Genomic DNA, 17,256 nt, shown 5'->3' with positions numbered 1-17,256 from the left:
AGAAGGAGAAGGAGAAGGTGAAGTCTGGAGGGAGAAGCAGAAGAAGCAGAAGAAGGAGCAGGAGAAGGTGAAGTCTGGATGGAGAAGCAGAAGAAGTAGAAGAAGGAGAAGGAGAAGGTGAAGTCTGGAGGGTGAATCAGAAGAAGTAGAGAAGGAGAAGGAGAAGGTGAAGTCTGGAGGGAGAAGCAGAAGAAAGAGAAGGAGAAGGTGAAGTCTGGCGGGTGAATCAGAAGAAGCAGAAGAAGGAGAAGGAGAAGGTGAAGTCTGGAGGGTGAATCAGAAGAAGTAGAAGAAGGAGAAGGATAAGGTGAAGTCTGGAGGGAGAAGCAGAAGAAGTGGAAGAAGGAGAAGGAGAAGGTGAAGTCTGGAGGGTGAATCAGAAGAAGTAGAAGAAGGAGAAGGAGAAGGTGAAGTCTGGCGGGTGAATCAGAAGAAGCAGAAGAAGGAGAAGGAGAAGGTGAAGTCTGGAGGGTGAATCAGAAGAAGTAGAAGAAGGAGAAGGATAAGGTGAAGTCTGGAGGGAGAAGCAGAAGAAGTGGAAGAAGGAGAAGGAGAAGGTGAAGTCTGGAGGGTGAATCAGAAGAAGTAGAAGAAGGAGAAGGAGAAGGTGAAGTCGGGAGGGTGAAGCAGAAGAAGCAGAAGAAGGAGAAGGAGAAGGTGAAGTCTGGAGGGTGAATCAGAAGAAGTAGAAGAAGGAGAAGGAGAAGGTGAAGTCTGGAGGGAGAAGCAGAAGAAGTAGAAGAAGGAGAAGGAGAAGGTGAAGTCTGGAGGGTGAATCAGAAGAAGTAGAGGAAGGAGAAGGAGAAGGTGAAGTCTGGAGGGAGAAGCAGAAGAAGCAGAAGAAGGAGACGGAGAAGATGAAGTCTGGAGGGTGAATCAGAAGAAGCAGAAGAAGGAGAAGGAGAAGGTGAAGTCTGGAGGGTGAATCAGAAGAAGTATAAGAAGGAGAAGGAGAAGGTGAAGTCTGGAGTGTGAATCAGAAGAAGCAGAAGAAGGAGAAGGCGAAGGTACAGTCAGGAGGGTGAAGCAGAAGAAGTAGAAGAAGGAGAAGGAGAAGGTGAAGTCTGGAGGGTGAAGCAGAAGAAGCAGAAGAAGAAGAAGGAGAAGGTGAAGTCTGGAGGGTGAATCAGAAGAAGCAGAAGAAGGAGAAGGAGAGGGTGAAGTCAGGAGGTTGAAGCAGAAGAAGTAGAACAAGGAGAAGGAGAAGCTGAAGTCTGGAGGGTGAAGCAGAAGAAGCAGAAGAAGGAGAAGGAGAAGGTGAAGTCTTGAAGGAGAAGCAGAAGAAGTAGAAGAAGGAGAAGGAGAAGGTGAAGTCTGGAGGGTGAATCAGAAGAAGTAGAAGAAGGAGAAGGAGAAGGTGAAGTCTGGAGGGAGAAGCAGAAGAAGCAGAAGAAGGAGCAGGAGAAGGTGAAGTCTGGATGGAGAAGCAGAAGAAGTAGAAGAAGGAGAAGGAGAAGGTGAAGTCTGGAGGGTGAATCAGAAGAAGTAGAGAAGGAGAAGGAGAAGGTGAAGTCTGGAGGGAGAAGCAGAAGAAGCAGAAGAAGGAAAAGGAGAAGGTGAAGTCTGGAGGGTGAATCAGAAGAAGTAGAAGAAGGAGAAGGATAAGGTGAAGTCTGGAGGGAGAAGCAGAAGAAGTGGAAGAAGGAGAAGGAGAAGGTGAAGTCTGGAGGGTGAATCAGAAGAAGTAGAAGAAGGAGAAGGAGAAGGTGAAGTCTGGAGGGAGAAGCAGAAGAAGCAGAAGAAGGAGAAGGAGAAGGTGAAGTCGGGAGGGTGAAGCAGAAGAAGCAGAAGAAGGAGAAGGAGAAGGTGAAGTCTGGAGGGTGAATCAGAAGAAGTAGAAGAAGGAGAAGGAGAAGGTGAAGTCTGGAGGGAGAAGCAGAAGAAGTAGAAGAAGGAGAAGGAGAAGGTGATGTCTGGAGGGTGAATCAGAAGAAGTAGAGGAAGGAGAAGGAGAAGGTGAAGTCTGGAGGGAGAAGCAGAAGAAGCAGAGGAAGGAGACGGAGAAGATGAAGTCTGGAGGGTGAATCAGAAGAAGCAGAAGAAGGAGAAGGAGAAGGTGAAGTCTGGAGGGTGAATCAGAAGAAGTAGAAGAAGGAGAAGGAGAAGCTAAAGTCTGGATGTGAAGCAGAAGAATCAGAAGAAGGAGAAGGAGAAGGTGAAGTCTGGAGGGAGAAGCAGAAGAAGCAGAAGAAGGAGAAGGAGAAGGTGAAGTCTGGAGGGCGAAGCAGAAGACGTAAAAAAAGGAGATGGAGAAGGTGAAGTCTGGAGGTTGAATCAGAAGAAGCAGAAGAAGGAGAAGGAGAAGGTGAAGTCTGGAGGGAGAAGCAGACGAAGCAGAAGAAGGAGAAGGAGAAGGTGAAGTCTGGAGGGTGAAGCAGAAGAAGCAGAAGAAGGAGAAGGAGAAGGTGAAGTCTGGAGGGTGAATCAGAAGAAGCAGAAGAAGGAGAAGGAGAAGGTGAAGTCTGGAGGGTGAATCAGAAGAAGCAAAAGAAGGAGAAGGAGAAGGTGAAGTCAGGAGGGTGAATCAGAAGAAGCAGAAGAAGGAGAAGGAGAAGGTGAAGTCAGGAGGGTGAAGCAGAAGAAGTAGAAGAAGGAGAAGGAGAAGGTGAAGTCTGGAGGGTGAAGCAGAAGAAGCAGAAGAAGGAGAAGGAGAAGTTGAAGTCTGGAGGGTGAATCAGAAGAAGCAGAAGAAGGAGAAGGAGAATGTGAAGTCAGGAGGTTGAAGCAGAAGAAGTAGAAGAAGGAGAAGGAGAAGGTGAAGTCTGGAGGGTGAAGCAGAAGAAGCAGAAGAAGGAGAAGGAGAAGTTGAAGTCTGGAGGGTGAATCAGAAGAAGGAGAAGGAGAAGGTGAAGTCAGGAGGGTGAAGCAGAAGAAGTAGAAGAAGGAGAAGGAGAAGCTGAAGTCTGGAGGGTGAAGCAGAAGAAGCAGAAGAAGGAGAAGGAGAAGGTGACATCTGGAGGGTGAATCAGAAGAATAAGGAGAAGGAGAAGGTGAAGTCTCGAAGGAGAAGCAGAAGAAGTAGAAGAAGGAGAAGGAGAAGGTGAAGTCTGGAGGGTGAATCAGAAGTAGAAGAAGGAGAAGGAGAAGGTGAAGTCTGGAGGGAGAAGCAGAAGAAGTAGAAGAAGGAGAAGGAGAAGGTGAAGTCTGGAGGGAGAAGCAGAAGAAGCAGAAGAAGGAGCAGGAGAAGGTGAAGTCTGGATGGAGAAGCAGAAGAAGTAGAAGAAGGAGAAGGAGAAGGTGAAGTCTGGAGGGTGAATCAGAAGAAGTAGAGAAGGAGAAGGAGAAGGTGAAGTCTGGAGGGAGAAGCAGAAGAAAGAGAAGGAGAAGGTGAAGTCTGGCGGGTGAATCAGAAGAAGCAGAAGAAGGAGAAGGAGAAGGTGAAGTCTGGAGGGTGAATCAGAAGAAGTAGAAGAAGGAGAAGGATAAGGTGAAGTCTGGAGGGAGAAGCAGAAGAAGTGGAAGAAGGAGAAGGAGAAGGTGAAGTCTGGAGGGTGAATCAGAAGAAGTAGAAGAAGGAGAAGGAGAAGGTGAAGTCTGGCGGGTGAATCAGAAGAAGCAGAAGAAGGAGAAGGAGAAGGTGAAGTCTGGAGGGTGAATCAGAAGAAGTAGAAGAAGGAGAAGGATAAGGTGAAGTCTGGAGGGAGAAGCAGAAGAAGTGGAAGAAGGAGAAGGAGAAGGTGAAGTCTGGAGGGTGAATCAGAAGAAGTAGAAGAAGGAGAAGGAGAAGGTGAAGTCGGGAGGGTGAAGCAGAAGAAGCAGAAGAAGGAGAAGGAGAAGGTGAAGTCTGGAGGGTGAATCAGAAGAAGTAGAAGAAGGAGAAGGAGAAGGTGAAGTCTGGAGGGAGAAGCAGAAGAAGTAGAAGAAGGAGAAGGAGAAGGTGAAGTCTGGAGGGTGAATCAGAAGAAGTAGAGGAAGGAGAAGGAGAAGGTGAAGTCTGGAGGGAGAAGCAGAAGAAGCAGAAGAAGGAGACGGAGAAGATGAAGTCTGGAGGGTGAATCAGAAGAAGCAGAAGAAGGAGAAGGAGAAGGTGAGGTCTGGAGGGTGAATCAGAAGAAGGAGAAGGAGAAGGTGAAGTCTGGAGTGTGAATCAGAAGAAGCAGAAGAAGGAGAAGGCGAAGGTACAGTCAGGAGGGTGAAGCAGAAGAAGTAGAAGAAGGAGAAGGAGAAGGTGAAGTCTGGAGGGTGAAGCAGAAGAAGCAGAAGAAGAAGAAGGAGAAGGTGAAGTCTGGAGCGTGAATCAGAAGAAGCAGAAGAAGGAGAAGGAGAGGGTGAAGTCAGGAGGTTGAAGCAGAAGAAGTAGAACAAGGAGAAGGAGAAGCTGAAGTCTGGAGGGTGAAGCAGAAGAAGCAGAAGAAGGAGAAGGAGAAGGTGAAGTCTTGAAGGAGAAGCAGAAGAAGTAGAAGAAGGAGAAGGAGAAGGTGAAGTCTGGAGGGTGAATCAGAAGAAGTAGAAGAAGGAGAAGGAGAAGGTGAAGTCTGGAGGGAGAAGCAGAAGAAGCAGAAGAAGGAGCAGGAGAAGGTGAAGTCTGGATGGAGAAGCAGAAGAAGTAGAAGAAGGAGAAGGAGAAGGTGAAGTCTGGAGGGTGAATCAGAAGAAGTAGAGAAGGAGAAGGAGAAGGTGAAGTCTGGAGGGAGAAGCAGAAGAAGCGGAAGAAGGAGAAGGAGAAGGTGAAGTCTGGCGGGTGAATCAGAAGAAGCAGAAGAAGGAGAAGGAGAAGGTGAAGTCTGGAGGGTGAATCAGAAGAAGTAGAAGAAGGAGAAGGATAAGGTGAAGTCTGGAGGGAGAAGCAGAAGAAGTGGAAGAAGGAGAAGGAGAAGGTGAAGTCTGGAGGGTGAATCAGAAGAAGTAGAAGAAGGAGAAGGAGAAGGTGAAGTCTGGAGGGAGAAGCAGAAGAAGCAGAAGAAGGAGAAGGAGAAGGTGAAGTCGGGAGGGTGAAGCAGAAGAAGCAGAAGAAGGAGAAGGAGAAGGTGAAGTCTGGAGGGTGAATCAGAAGAAGTAGAAGAAGGAGAAGGAGAAGGTGAAGTCTGGAGGGAGAAGCAGAAGAAGTAGAAGAAGGAGAAGGAGAAGGTGAAGTCTGGAGGGTGAATCAGAAGAAGTAGAGGAAGGAGAAGGAGAAGGTGAAGTCTGGAGGGAGAAGCAGAAGAAGCAGAGGAAGGAGACGGAGAAGATGAAGTCTGGAGGGTGAATCAGAAGAAGCAGAAGAAGGAGAAGGAGAAGGTGAAGTCTGGAGGGTGAATCAGAAGAAGTATAAGAAGGAGAAGGAGAAGGTGAAGTCTGGAGTGTGAATCAGAAGAAGCAGAAGAAGGAGAAGGAGAAGGTGCAGTCAGGAGGGTGAAGCAGAAGAAGTAGAAGAAGGAGAAGGAGAAGGTGAAGTCTGGAGGGTGAAGCAGAAGAAGCAGAAGAAGAAGAAGGAGAAGGTGAAGTCTGGAGGGTGAATCAGAAGAAGCAGAAGAAGGAGAAGGAGAGGGTGAAGTCAGGAGGGTGAAGCAGAAGAAGTAGAACAAGGAGAAGGAGAAGCTGAAGTCTGGAGGGTGAAGCAGAAGAAGCAGAAGAAGGAGAAGGAGAAGGTGAAGTCTGGAGGGTGAATCAGAAGAAGTAGAAGAAGGAGAAGGAGAAGGTGAAGTCTGGAGGGAGAAGGAGAAGAAGGAGAAGAAGGAGAAGGAGCAGGTGAAGTCTGGAGGGTGAATCAGAAGAAGTTGAAGAAGGAGAAGGAGAAGGTGAAGTCTGGAGGGAGAAGCAGAAGAAGCAGAAGAAGGAGAAGGAGAAGGTGAAGTCTGGAGGGAGAAGCAGAAGAAGTAGAAGAAGGAGAAGGAGAAGCTGAAGTCTGGAGGGTGAATCAGAAGAAGTAGAAGAAGGAGAAGGAGAAGGTGAAGTCAGGAGGGTGCATCAGAAGAAGCAGAAGAAGGAGAAGGAGATGGTGAAGTCAGGAGGGTGAAGCAGAAGAAGCAGAAGAAGGAGAAGGAGAAGATGAAGTCTGGAGGGTGAATCAGAAGAAGCAGAAAAAGGAGAAGGAGAAGGTGAAGTCTGGAGGGTGAATCAGAAAAAGTATAAGAAGGAGAAGGAGAAGGTGAAGTCTGGAGTGTGAATCAGAAGAAGCAGAAAAAGGAGAAGGAGAAGGTGCAGTCAGGAGGGTGAAGCAGAAGAAGTAGAAGAAGGAGAAGGAGAAGGTGAAGTCTGGTGGGTGAAGCAGAAGAAGCAGAAGAAGAAGAAGGAGAAGGTGAAGTCTGGAGGGTGAATCAGAAGAAGCAGAAGAAGGAGAAGGAGAAGGTGAAGTCAGGAGGGTGAAGCAGAAGAAGTAGAACAAGGAGAAGGAGAAGCTGAAGTCTGGAGGGTGAAGCATAAGAAGCAGAAGAAGGAGAAGGAGAAGGTGAAGTCTGGAGGGTGAATCAGAAGAAGTAGAAGAAGGAGAAGGAGAAGGTGAAGTCTGGAGGGAGAAGCAGAAGAAGTAGAAGAAGGAAATGGAGCAGGTGAAGTCTGGAGGGTGAATCAGAAGAAGTAGAAGAAGGAGAAGGAGAAGGTGAAGTCTGGAGGGAGAAGCAGAAGAAGCAGAAGAAGGAGAAGGAGAAGGTGAAGTCTGGAGGGAGAAGCAGAAGAAGTCGAAGAAGGAGAAGGAGAAGATGAAGTCTGGAGGGTGAATCAGAAGAAGCAGAATAAGGAGAAGGAGAAGGTGAAGTCTGGAGGGTTAATTAGAAGAAGCAGAAGAAGGAGAAGGAGAAGTTGAAGTCTGGAGGGTGAATCAGAAGAAGTAGAAGAAGGAGAAGGTGAAGTCTGGAGGGTGAAACAGAAGAAGTAGAAGAAGGAGAAGGAGAAGGTGAAGTCTGAAGGGTGAATCAGAAGAAGTAGAAGAAGGAGAAGGAGAAGGTGAAGTCTGGAGGGTGATGCAGAAGAAGCAGAAGAAGGAGAAGGAGAAGGTGAAGTCACGAGGGTGAATCAGAAGAAGCAGAAGAAGGACAAGGAGAAGGTAAAGTCTGGAGGGTGAATCAGAGAAAGCAGAAGAAGGAGAAGGAGAAGGTGAAGTCAGGAGGGTGAATCAGAAGAAGCAGAAGAAGGAGAAGGAGATGGTGAAGTCAGGAGTGTGAATCAGAAGTAGTAGAAGAAGGAGAAGGAGAAGGTGAAGTCTGGAGGGTGAATCAGAAGAAGCAAAAGAAGGAGAACGAGAAGGTGAAGTCTGGAGGGTGAATCAGAAGAAGTAGAAGAAGGAGAAGGAGAAGGTGAAGTCTGGAGGATGAATCAGAAGAAGTAGACGAAGGAGAAGGAGAAGGTGAAGTCAGGAGTGTGAATCAGAAGAAGCAGAAGAAGGAGAAGGAGAAGATGAATCAGGAGGGTGAATCAGAAGAAGCAGAAGAAGGAGAAGGAGAAGGTGAAGTCAGGAGGGTGAAGCAGAAGAAGCAGAAGAAGGAGAAGGAGAAGGTGAAGTCAGGAGGGTGAAGCAGAAGAAGTAGAAGAAGGAGAAGGAGAAGGTGATGCCTGGAGGGTGAATCAGAAGAAGCAGAAGAAGGAGAAGGAGAAGGTGAAGTCAGGAGGGTGAATCAGAAACATAGAAACATAGAGAAACATAGAGATAGGAACAGGAGTAGGCCATTCGGCCCTTCGAGCCTGCTCCGCCATTCAATGAGATCATGGCTGATCTTCGTCTGAGATCATAGCTGATCTTACCAGTTCAGTACCCCGTCCCCGCCTTTTCTCCGTAACCCTTAATCCCCTTAGCCTTCAGAAATATATCCAATTCTCTCTTGAAAATATTTATTGAATTAGCCTTCACAGCCCTCTGTGGCAGGGAATTCCACAGGCTCACCACTCTTTGAGTGAAGAAATTCTTCCTCATCTCTGTTTTAAATGATTTGCCCGCTATTTTTAGACTGTGGCCCCTGGTTCTGTGCTCCCCGGCCATTGGAAACATTCTCTCTGAATTCAGCCTGTCCAGGCCTGCCATAATTTTATATGTTTCGATGAGGTCCCCTCTCAATCTTCTAAACTCCAGTGAGTACAAGCCCAAACTATTTAATCTCTCTTCGTAGGTCATTCCCGCCATTCCAGGTATCAGCCTGGTGAATCGCCGTTGCACTCTTTCCATGGCAAGAACATCCTTCCGCAGATGGGGCGACCAAAACTGTACACAATACTCCAGATGTGGTCTCACCAGCACCTTGTACAGCTGTAGTAAGGTATCCCTATTCCTATACTCGAACCCCCTTGATATGAAGGCCAACATACCATTTGCCTTCTTAATCGCCTGTTGCACCTGCATGCTCTCCTTCAGTGACTGGTGCACAAGAACACCCAGGTCCCTCTGCACTTCCCCATCTCCCAATCTATTGCCATTTAGATAATAATCTACCCTCCTGTTTTTACCCCCAAAGTGGATAACCTCGCATTTATCCACATTATAGTGCATCTGCCACGTATCCGCCCATTCCCCCAACCTGTCCAAATCGCACTGTAGCCTCCTGACATCCTCATCAGAGCCCACCCCTCCTCCTAGTTTAGTGTCGTCAGCGAATTTGGAAATATTGCATCCAATTCCCTGATCCAGATCATTTATATATATTGTGAACAGCTGGGGTCCCAGGACAGATCCTTGCGGCACCCCGCTGGTCACTGCCTGCCACTCCGAAAACGAGCCGTTTATTCCAACTCTCTGTTTTCTATCCGCCAGCCAGTTCTCTATCCACGTTAACACTTTGCCCCCAATCCCATGAGCCTTAATTTTGCATGATAATCTTTTGTGTGGAACCTTATCGAAGGCTTTCTGGAAGTCAAGGTACACCACATCCACTGGCTCTCCCCCATCTATTTTACCAGTTACTTCCTCAAAAAATTCCAGCAGATTAGTCAAACACGATTTACCCTTTGTAAATCCATGTTGACTCTGTCCGATCCTTTCCCCATTTGTCAAGTGCTCCGCTATTTTATCCTTAATAATGGACTCTAGCATTTTGCCCACAACCGATGTAAGGCTTACTGGTCTATAATTCCCTGCATTCTCTCTACCCCCCTTTTTAAATATTGGGGTAACATCAGCTACCCTCCAATCCACGGGTACTGTTCCCGAGTCAATGGAGTTCCGGAAGATGATCCTTAGAGCATCTGCTATCTCCAGGGCCACCTCCTTAAGTACCCTAGGATGTAGTTTATCAGGCCCCGGGGATTTGTCGGCCTTCAGTCCCCTCAACTTACCCAACACCATATCCCTAGAGATACTAATTTCTGTCAGCTCCTCCCTCTCATTAGTCCCTATGTTTGCCGATATTCCTAGGAGGTTATTTGTGTCCTCCTTTGTGAATACAGAACCAAAGTATGAGTTTAATTGGTCTGCCATTTCCTTATTCTCCATTATATATTCTCCCGAATTGGACTGCAAGGGACCGACTTGGGATTTTACCAGTCTTTTCCTCCTGATATACCGATAAAAGCTTTTGCAGTCTGTCTTTATGTTTGTTGCAAGTTTACTTTCGTATTCTATTTTCCCCTTCCTGATTAATCCCTTTGTCCTCTTTTGCTGTATCATGTACTGCCCCCAATCTTCCGGTCTGGTGCTTTTTTTTGCCAGTTGATATGCCCTTTTTTTTGATTTTATGCTGTCCCTAATTTCCCTCGTTATCCACGGTTGAGTCACCTTTTTAGGTTTATTCCTGACACACATACTTCCTCCTGAAAATATGGCAGCAGGAAGAAGTTCCACAAGATCTCAGATGCTTTGATTGTTACTATCTTTAAAAAGGGGGAAAAGTCGGTGTGTGGTAACTACCGAGGTATCTCCCTTCTTTCTTCCACAGGTAAAGTGCTTGCCCATGTCCTTGCTAACAGACTTTTGCCGTTATCTGAGGAGGTGCTTCCGGAGTCGCAGTGTGGTTTCCGACCATCCAGAGGAACAGCTGATATGATCTTCACAGCACGTCAATTACAGGAGAAATGCCATGAACTAAAGCAACCACTGTTCATGGCTTTCATAGACTTAACTAAAGCTTTTGACACTGTCCACCGCCAGACTTTATGGCATATTTTGTCTAAGCTTGGTTGCCCCAATAAATTCATCTTAGTTCTGAGGCTGCTACATGACAACATGTCCGCAGCAGTTCTCAGCAGCAGCATTTCTATTTCAGAGCCCTTCACAGTTGAGACAGGAGTAAAACAGGGCTGCATCATTACTCCATCCCTTTTTGCAGTGTTCATCAGTTATCCTCCATCTCATCAGCAATGATCTGCCCATCGGAATTCAAATCCTTTACCGTACTGATGGCCGACTTTTTAATCTCAATAGGCTTAAGGCCAAGAGCAAAGTCTCCATCACTACCATTATGGAGTTACAGTATGCAGATGATAACGCCATCACAGCTCTTTCTGAGCATGATCTACAAAACACTTTGAATGCTTTATCCAGAGCCTACAAACTTCTGGGCCTCACCATGAATATAAAGAAAACCCAGGTGCTCCACCAGCCATCACCTAATCAGCTTGCAACTCCTCCTTCTGTAGATTGATAATAACACTTTTCCATATCTTGGTAGCCATTTATCCTCCAAAGCGGACATTGATTCTGAAATCCATCACCGCCTGAGTTGTGCAAGTGCAGCCTTTTCTAAACTGAGGAGAGTCTTTGTAAATCATGACCTCCAAGACCAAACTAAAATCCTTGTATACAAAGCCATCATCCTTCCCACCCTTTTATTTGGAGCTGAAACCTGGACTACATACAGTAGACATCTCAAAGCCTTAGAGCAATACCACCAACGCTCTCTACGCAAAATCTTGAGGGTCAGCTGGGAGGACAAGCGTACAAACTGGAGTATACTTGAAGAGGCCAATATCTACAGCATCACTACGCTCATCATGCAGCATCAACTCCGATGGATAGGACATGTCATTCGCATGTCAGACTCACGTCTCCCAAAACAGGTTCTGTAATCCCAGTTGAAGGAAGGGCAGAGGTCTCCTGGTGGTCAAAAGAAGCGTTACAAAGATAACATCAAAGTAATCCTTAAAAAGTTCCATCTCGATATTGATAACTGGGAGGAAATCGCACTGGACAGAGACAATTGGAGAAAATGTATCCACAACGGAGCCGCACTACATTAAAAGAATCTCCAGCATGCCGCTGAGGATAAACGCCAGCGCCGTAAGGAGAGACAACAACTTAAGACGACCCATACTCCAGTCACTACCAATAGTCTTACATGCCCACACTGTAGTAGAGTCTGTGGATCTCGGATTGGCCTCCACAGCCACCTGAAGACCCACAAGTAGATGACTGAAGGAGGACATACCATACTTGAATTTGACTGGTCGCCGATGATGAGTGGTGGTTTAAACCCAGGCAGAGCCAGGTCACTAGGACACAGGTGACGCCGTAAGAGCTTCAATAGTCGGGATGCGACACTTGTGGCTGTCCAGAGGATCCCTGGATATAAAGCCATTAGGTAGAACATCCGGGTGTGGCTGTTGGGGAGGGAAAGGATTCTTGAGCAGGGCCAACAGGAGGGATTACATAACATAAGAACATAAGTAGGAGCATGCCGTATGGCCCCTCGGGCCTGCTCCGCCATTCAATAGGATCATGGCTGATCCGAATCTAGACTCACGTCCACTTCCCTGCCCTCTCCCCGTAACCCCTAATTCCATTATCTGCGAGGAAACTGTCTATCTCCATTTTAAATTTATTTAATGTTGCAACTTCTGCAGCTCTCTGGGGTAGCAAATTCCACAGATTTACTACCCTCTGAGTGAAGAAGATCCTCCTCATCTCAGTTTTGCAAGGGCAGCCCCTTATTCTTAGATTGATGTGGGAAGCACAGGGTTAATGGGAATGTTATTGTAACATGCTATGTTGGAAGCCATGTATTAGGCTGCCACCATAATTACAAGGCATGATGGGAAGCTTGGCCATCCTGACACAAGCAATGGGCTGGATTTTGTTACTGGGGCGGGCTGGAGTCGTGTAATCTGCATTTCGTGTTAGCCACCCGATTCTAAAACGATGTGGGAAAATGATGCCATTTTAACTTAATTGGCCAATTGAGTTCCAACGTGTGGGAACCCATGGCCAAGGAGATTACCAATTCGAAAGTCGCCTCTGATGATGTCATCATTGCTGCTGCATTTAAGGTCTGCAACAAGCCTTGCTTCTTCTGCAGACTGCCAAGCTCTTGCCCTTACATGTTAGAGACACCTGCAGGAAGAATGGCCAGCCAGAGATCTAGGTCTGCACCCCACTTTGATGTTGCCCTGCAGGCTTTAGTAGAGGGAGCAAGAGCAAATAAAGAGATGCTCTTCCCTTCTTCAGGGAGGAAGAAGCCTCCCCAGCAGACCAAGGCTGTGTGGATCCAGGTGGCAGAGGAGGTCAACTCTGTCAATATCCTGCAGAAGCTGGGTTCAGTTCAGGAAGAGATTTCATGACCCTCTGTGCACTGGAAAAGTGAGTATGAATTTCCCATCACCCTCAATCTGATCCCCATTGCCTTTCCTCACCAGCACTCAGCTTTAGCAATCTCTTCCTCCAATTCCCACTTGACACTGACATCCATGCACCCTTACCCATTCCCTCTCTATGGTCACATTCACCTAACTAATCGACTGTGCTGCCCTCACACTCCCTATCACTGATGCTATTACAACTTACAACACACAGGGAGGGCCCTTGGTCTTGCCACCTCACTTCATCTTTGTCCCCTTCTAAGCATCTATGCTCTGGAGTCTCTACACTCATTCCTTCATTCTCACTCAAACTCCACACGTCTCCCTCATTGCAGGAAAAGAGAGCTCACAATAAGAGGGAAAGAGCAACGACAGGAGGAGGGCCACCTTCAGTAGCCCAGCTCATCCCCTGGGAGGCGGCGGTCCTGGAGATCGTGGGAGTGGAGGAAGATTTCCAAGGGGGGGGGTGGGGGTGGAAGACACGGACAGACAGGCACAATGCAGCAAGCTGGTGACAGAATAGTTTTCCATGTCTCTCAATGACATTGCATGAGCCGCTGATAATGATTCTGAAGCTCTAACAGATGGACGTATGATCATCTGCAATATGCATGTAACCTTGGCCTCATCTGAATCTTTCCTTTACTCCCCCACAGGACCATTGCAAGCATCCATCCCCACTAGCATGAGCCTCAAGACTCCTCAGAGGAAGCTGCAACCTCTGAGGGTGTAGCATCAGCAGAATTCACCGCACCCAACACCAGCGCAGACACTCCCACCTCGGAGGGAACATCGTGAGATAGAGTAGTGTTGTCACCTGGTATATCACAGCTCACAAGTGAGCATCAGCAGACTGTGGAGACAGGGACAACAGTGGTGAGTCCTAGTCGGAGGGTGCAGGAATCTGCCAGCTCGGCTCAGCTGCATGTCGACCCTCTGCCTCTGGGTCCATCCATAACATCAGCAGGGCTGGAACTCCAGGAACAGATGCAGGAGTCTCTGGCAGGTTTTGTCTCCAGGGTCGCTGCAAGTGTGGAGCGAATGGAGGAGTCCATTGCTAACATGAGCAGACCCCTTGTGGAGTCATTGGCGCATGAACACTTCACCATGGAAAAAGTGGCAACCTCCATGCACGTGATAAGTCGCCAGAGTGCAGAAAACATGGTGATGTTCTGAATAGAATGACATCTCTGAAGGAGCGATGGTCATCTATTGAACAGAGAAACCAGACCTTCATGGAAGTCCTTCTGAGTAGGACTGCCAGTGCAGAAACAGGTCCCCATGGCCCCCCTGATGTGCAGCAAGGTGCTCTCCAGCCACTTGCAGGCACTGAGGGGGACCGGACCAGATGTGCACAGCAAACCACGATGATTCTGGAGACCCTGGCTGCTGAGTACTGCAGGGCTCCACCTGATCTATCCAGGCATCTGAAGCGCATCTTCAGCAAACCGATGGTTTGCTCGATTATGGCTCTGGTGGACATGTGGCTGGAGTTTTAGCACTCCTCTACTTCGTTGGATGGGCTTTTCAATGGCGTCATTAGCCATGTCCTCAGGGGATAGCCCTTGTCTCCAATTAGCCTTGCGTTAAGTTGGTCTGGTGGACTGAATAGCGGAGGCACACTAGACTGGCACAGTATGAAGGAGTCATGGCAACTGCCAGGGTACTTGACAAAAACATGCAAAATTTCCTTCTTGTGGTCACACACCAGCTGAACGTTGAGGGAGTGGAAGCCCTTGCGGTTGACAAAAATACCTGGATTGCGATGGGGTGCTTAAGGGCCATGTGTGCAGTCAACGATGCCTTGCACACTTGGAAAGCCTGCCAGATTAGCTAATCCAACCGCACGTGCAGTGACACTTGCTTTATTCTTGGTGAAATGGATGTGATTGTGTGCAATGGCAAAGAGGGCATCGGTTGGTGTTGGGGCTCATGGCCCGATTTCAGAGGACCAAGGTGACAGTATAAACGGCACCCATGTTTATGGAATAGATGGCAGTTCAAGTAGAGATCAGAGGAGCAAGCTGTCAATGCTGTGATTGGTTCTACCAATGAGGTGAGACGAGATGGCGACTTTGCTGGAAACACTTGCCACCTGTAAAAAGCTAAGTCTGTGCTGGGAATGCAGTCACAACAGCTTCTGCCCGAGGAAAGTGATCAGCTGTGAGGTGGGAGCTTTTATAGTACATTACACGCCATCATCGAATCAGCTGGATCAATGGCCACTCAATTCCTGCCTCAGGCCGACAGATGTGGTTCCCGAGCTGTGTGAATCCCGCAGGCAGCCAGGGAAATTAGAAAGGTACTCTGAAAAAGGTGCTCAAGGGTCTGACAACTACCCGTTAATGATTTGAATTAGGTGGCCCACCTCTGCCTGTCTGGTTGCTGCTGCACCGGCAACGCACCCTAGGGAAAGGCCGGTGCGATGGCAGGTTCCTGACCTGCTGCAACTTTTCAAATTTCCCACCCAACCCGCCTCCAATCACCTGCACAGACCTCGACTGTTGGGTGCCACACCCCATTTATAGTTCGGGCTTGAATGGCTGCATTACATGAATATCTCCAGAGCTCCCTCAGACTTCGGCCCTCGAATCCAGGGGGCAGGGGATGCTTCTTTGAAGCAATGTGGAATAAATCAGCAAAATGGTGGGGTGGGGGGGGGGGAAGACAGGAAGGTGCCAATAAAGAGGAAAATAGTGCCCGAGCTGCTACCAGCAGAGACATGGCTGCACACAGGAACAGACCGAATCCACCTCTCCCAACTGACCCGACAACACTTAAGATCCCTGTACCACGTCGGAGATACGTGGTGGGTTTGGGGGGGGGGGGGAAATACGGAGCCTGGTGGGGGATTCTCAGTTGAGAATGCCTGTAAACAGCAAACTAAAAAGCACTTGCATTTATATAGCGCCTTTCACAACCTCACAGCCAATGAGTTACTTTTGAAGTCTAGTCACTGCTGTAACTGAGGAAACAGCAGCCAATTCACACACAGCAAGATCCCAGAAACAGCAATTAGAAAGCCAGCTGATCTATTTTCAGTGATGTTGGTTGAGGGACGATATTGGCTCAGAACACTGGGGAGAACTCCCTCTGCTCTTAGAAATAGTGTTGATGTGGCAAAAAGCCACTAAGATTCTCAGTGACTTGTATAATTGCCTTTAAGCATGTTTATCACCTTTTAATGTTGGCTCTGGTTAAACAGCTAGATTGACAAAATCGCACTCTGACGCGATAAAATCACCACGTGGGTCATGTGACGTCAGAGGTAGAGGGCGTGGTCAGCCAGTCCTCATGTGGAGTGATAGTGAAAAGACCTGTTTAGAGCTTCTCCTGCATTTTCTTGTTTTGTAAAGTTTTAATACATTAAACTCAGTTTGTTAACTTCCAGTGAGTTTATAGATTCTTTGCTAGGAGTGCAGAGACTCCTACATTGAGATCTTTTACACCCACCAGAGGACAGATGGGGGCCTCTGTTTAACAGCTTATCTGAAAGAAGACACCTCCGACAGTGCAACACTCCCTCAGCACTGCACTGGGAGTGTCAGCCTGGATTATGGGCTCAAGTTCTGGAGTGGCCTGAATTGCTGAGTATATATATAACCCTAACCGACAGCTAGATAAATAAACAAGCGGAGGTAACCCCTCAGACTAGCAACGTATAGCACGAATGTACGTTAATCACTTGACAACCACGAACAGCAGCATTTCAGGGTGCACAAACCCCCATCCTCAACCAAGTCTTCAACTTGGCAACTTCCCTCGCTGGGGTCGAGTGAAGGAACTGGTTTCGGAGAGTCAGCAATGGCCAGCACAGTGAGTGAGTCAGGAAGTATTGTGGAAAAGACTACTTAAGAGCAGTGGAGTTATTGGCCATCTTCCGAACCCATTAACCAAGAACCCATTCCCTCACAATGATAGTGAGCAGATGGAGAATCCGATAGTAGGTTGTATTAATTCTCATGTAGTGGACACCTTCCCCTCGAGTCACTTTTTGTATCTGGTTTCCAATTTAGTGGTGCATATTCGTACTTGAGATGAAGATTCCCATTCCCTGTTCATCCCTCAGGAAGCTCACCACCACCACCCAGGACAGAGCAGTTCACCTAGTCAGCAGTCCTGCCACTAGACTCACTATCCACCCTTTACCAGTAGTGCTGTGTGGCTGCTGCATGTCCAACCCACTGGGTGCAGTGTAGCAAGGTTACTGCCCTCCATGACCTCTACCAGCAAGGACAAGAGAAGCAATGTTGTGGGACCATCACCTCCAAGGTCACACACCACCCTTACTTGGTGAAATAACACTCACCCTTCATTAGTCAGCTCAAATGTTGGAATTCCTCGACCCAACACCATTGCCACAAAGACCACAGCTGTTCAAGGTAGCCCGCCACCTTCAGGACAACTAGGGATGGGCAATAAATGCCAGCCTGGTCAGCAACACCCACATCCTGAACAAAAAGCTGATCCTAGTTTTCCTCAGGGCTTTGCTGCAATCAGTTCCCAGGAAGAGTCATTGACAGACAGTAGAGGCAGCAAGATCCTTGGCTTGAGGGATATGGCGAGAAGCTGGGGCCAAGAGAGAAACAGGCTTGTTGGGTCTAATGGCCTTTTCCTGTTCCTAAAAATTCTTGTGTCCTTGTTGCTTCTCTGCAAACCCAAAGAGTGGAGCCAAAGTGAGGCACACAATAGTTAACCAGCCACAAAGATCCCATGGCACGATTTTGAAGAGCAGGAGAGTTCTCCCTGGTGTTCTGGCCAATATTTATCCCTCAGTTCATTATAAAACAAATGATCTGCTCATTATCTTATTGCTGTCGGTGGGACCTTGCCATTCATAAATTG

The sequence above is a fragment of the Somniosus microcephalus genome, unplaced genomic scaffold (assembly GCF_052327205.1).
Source record: "Somniosus microcephalus isolate GS21.2 unplaced genomic scaffold, FLI_Smic_1.0 unresolved_chr6, whole genome shotgun sequence".
In the NCBI taxonomy this organism is placed as follows: Eukaryota; Metazoa; Chordata; class Chondrichthyes; order Squaliformes; family Somniosidae; genus Somniosus; species Somniosus microcephalus.
The sequence above is the reverse complement of the archived record's forward strand: the minus strand, read 5'-3'. Positions refer to the sequence as shown.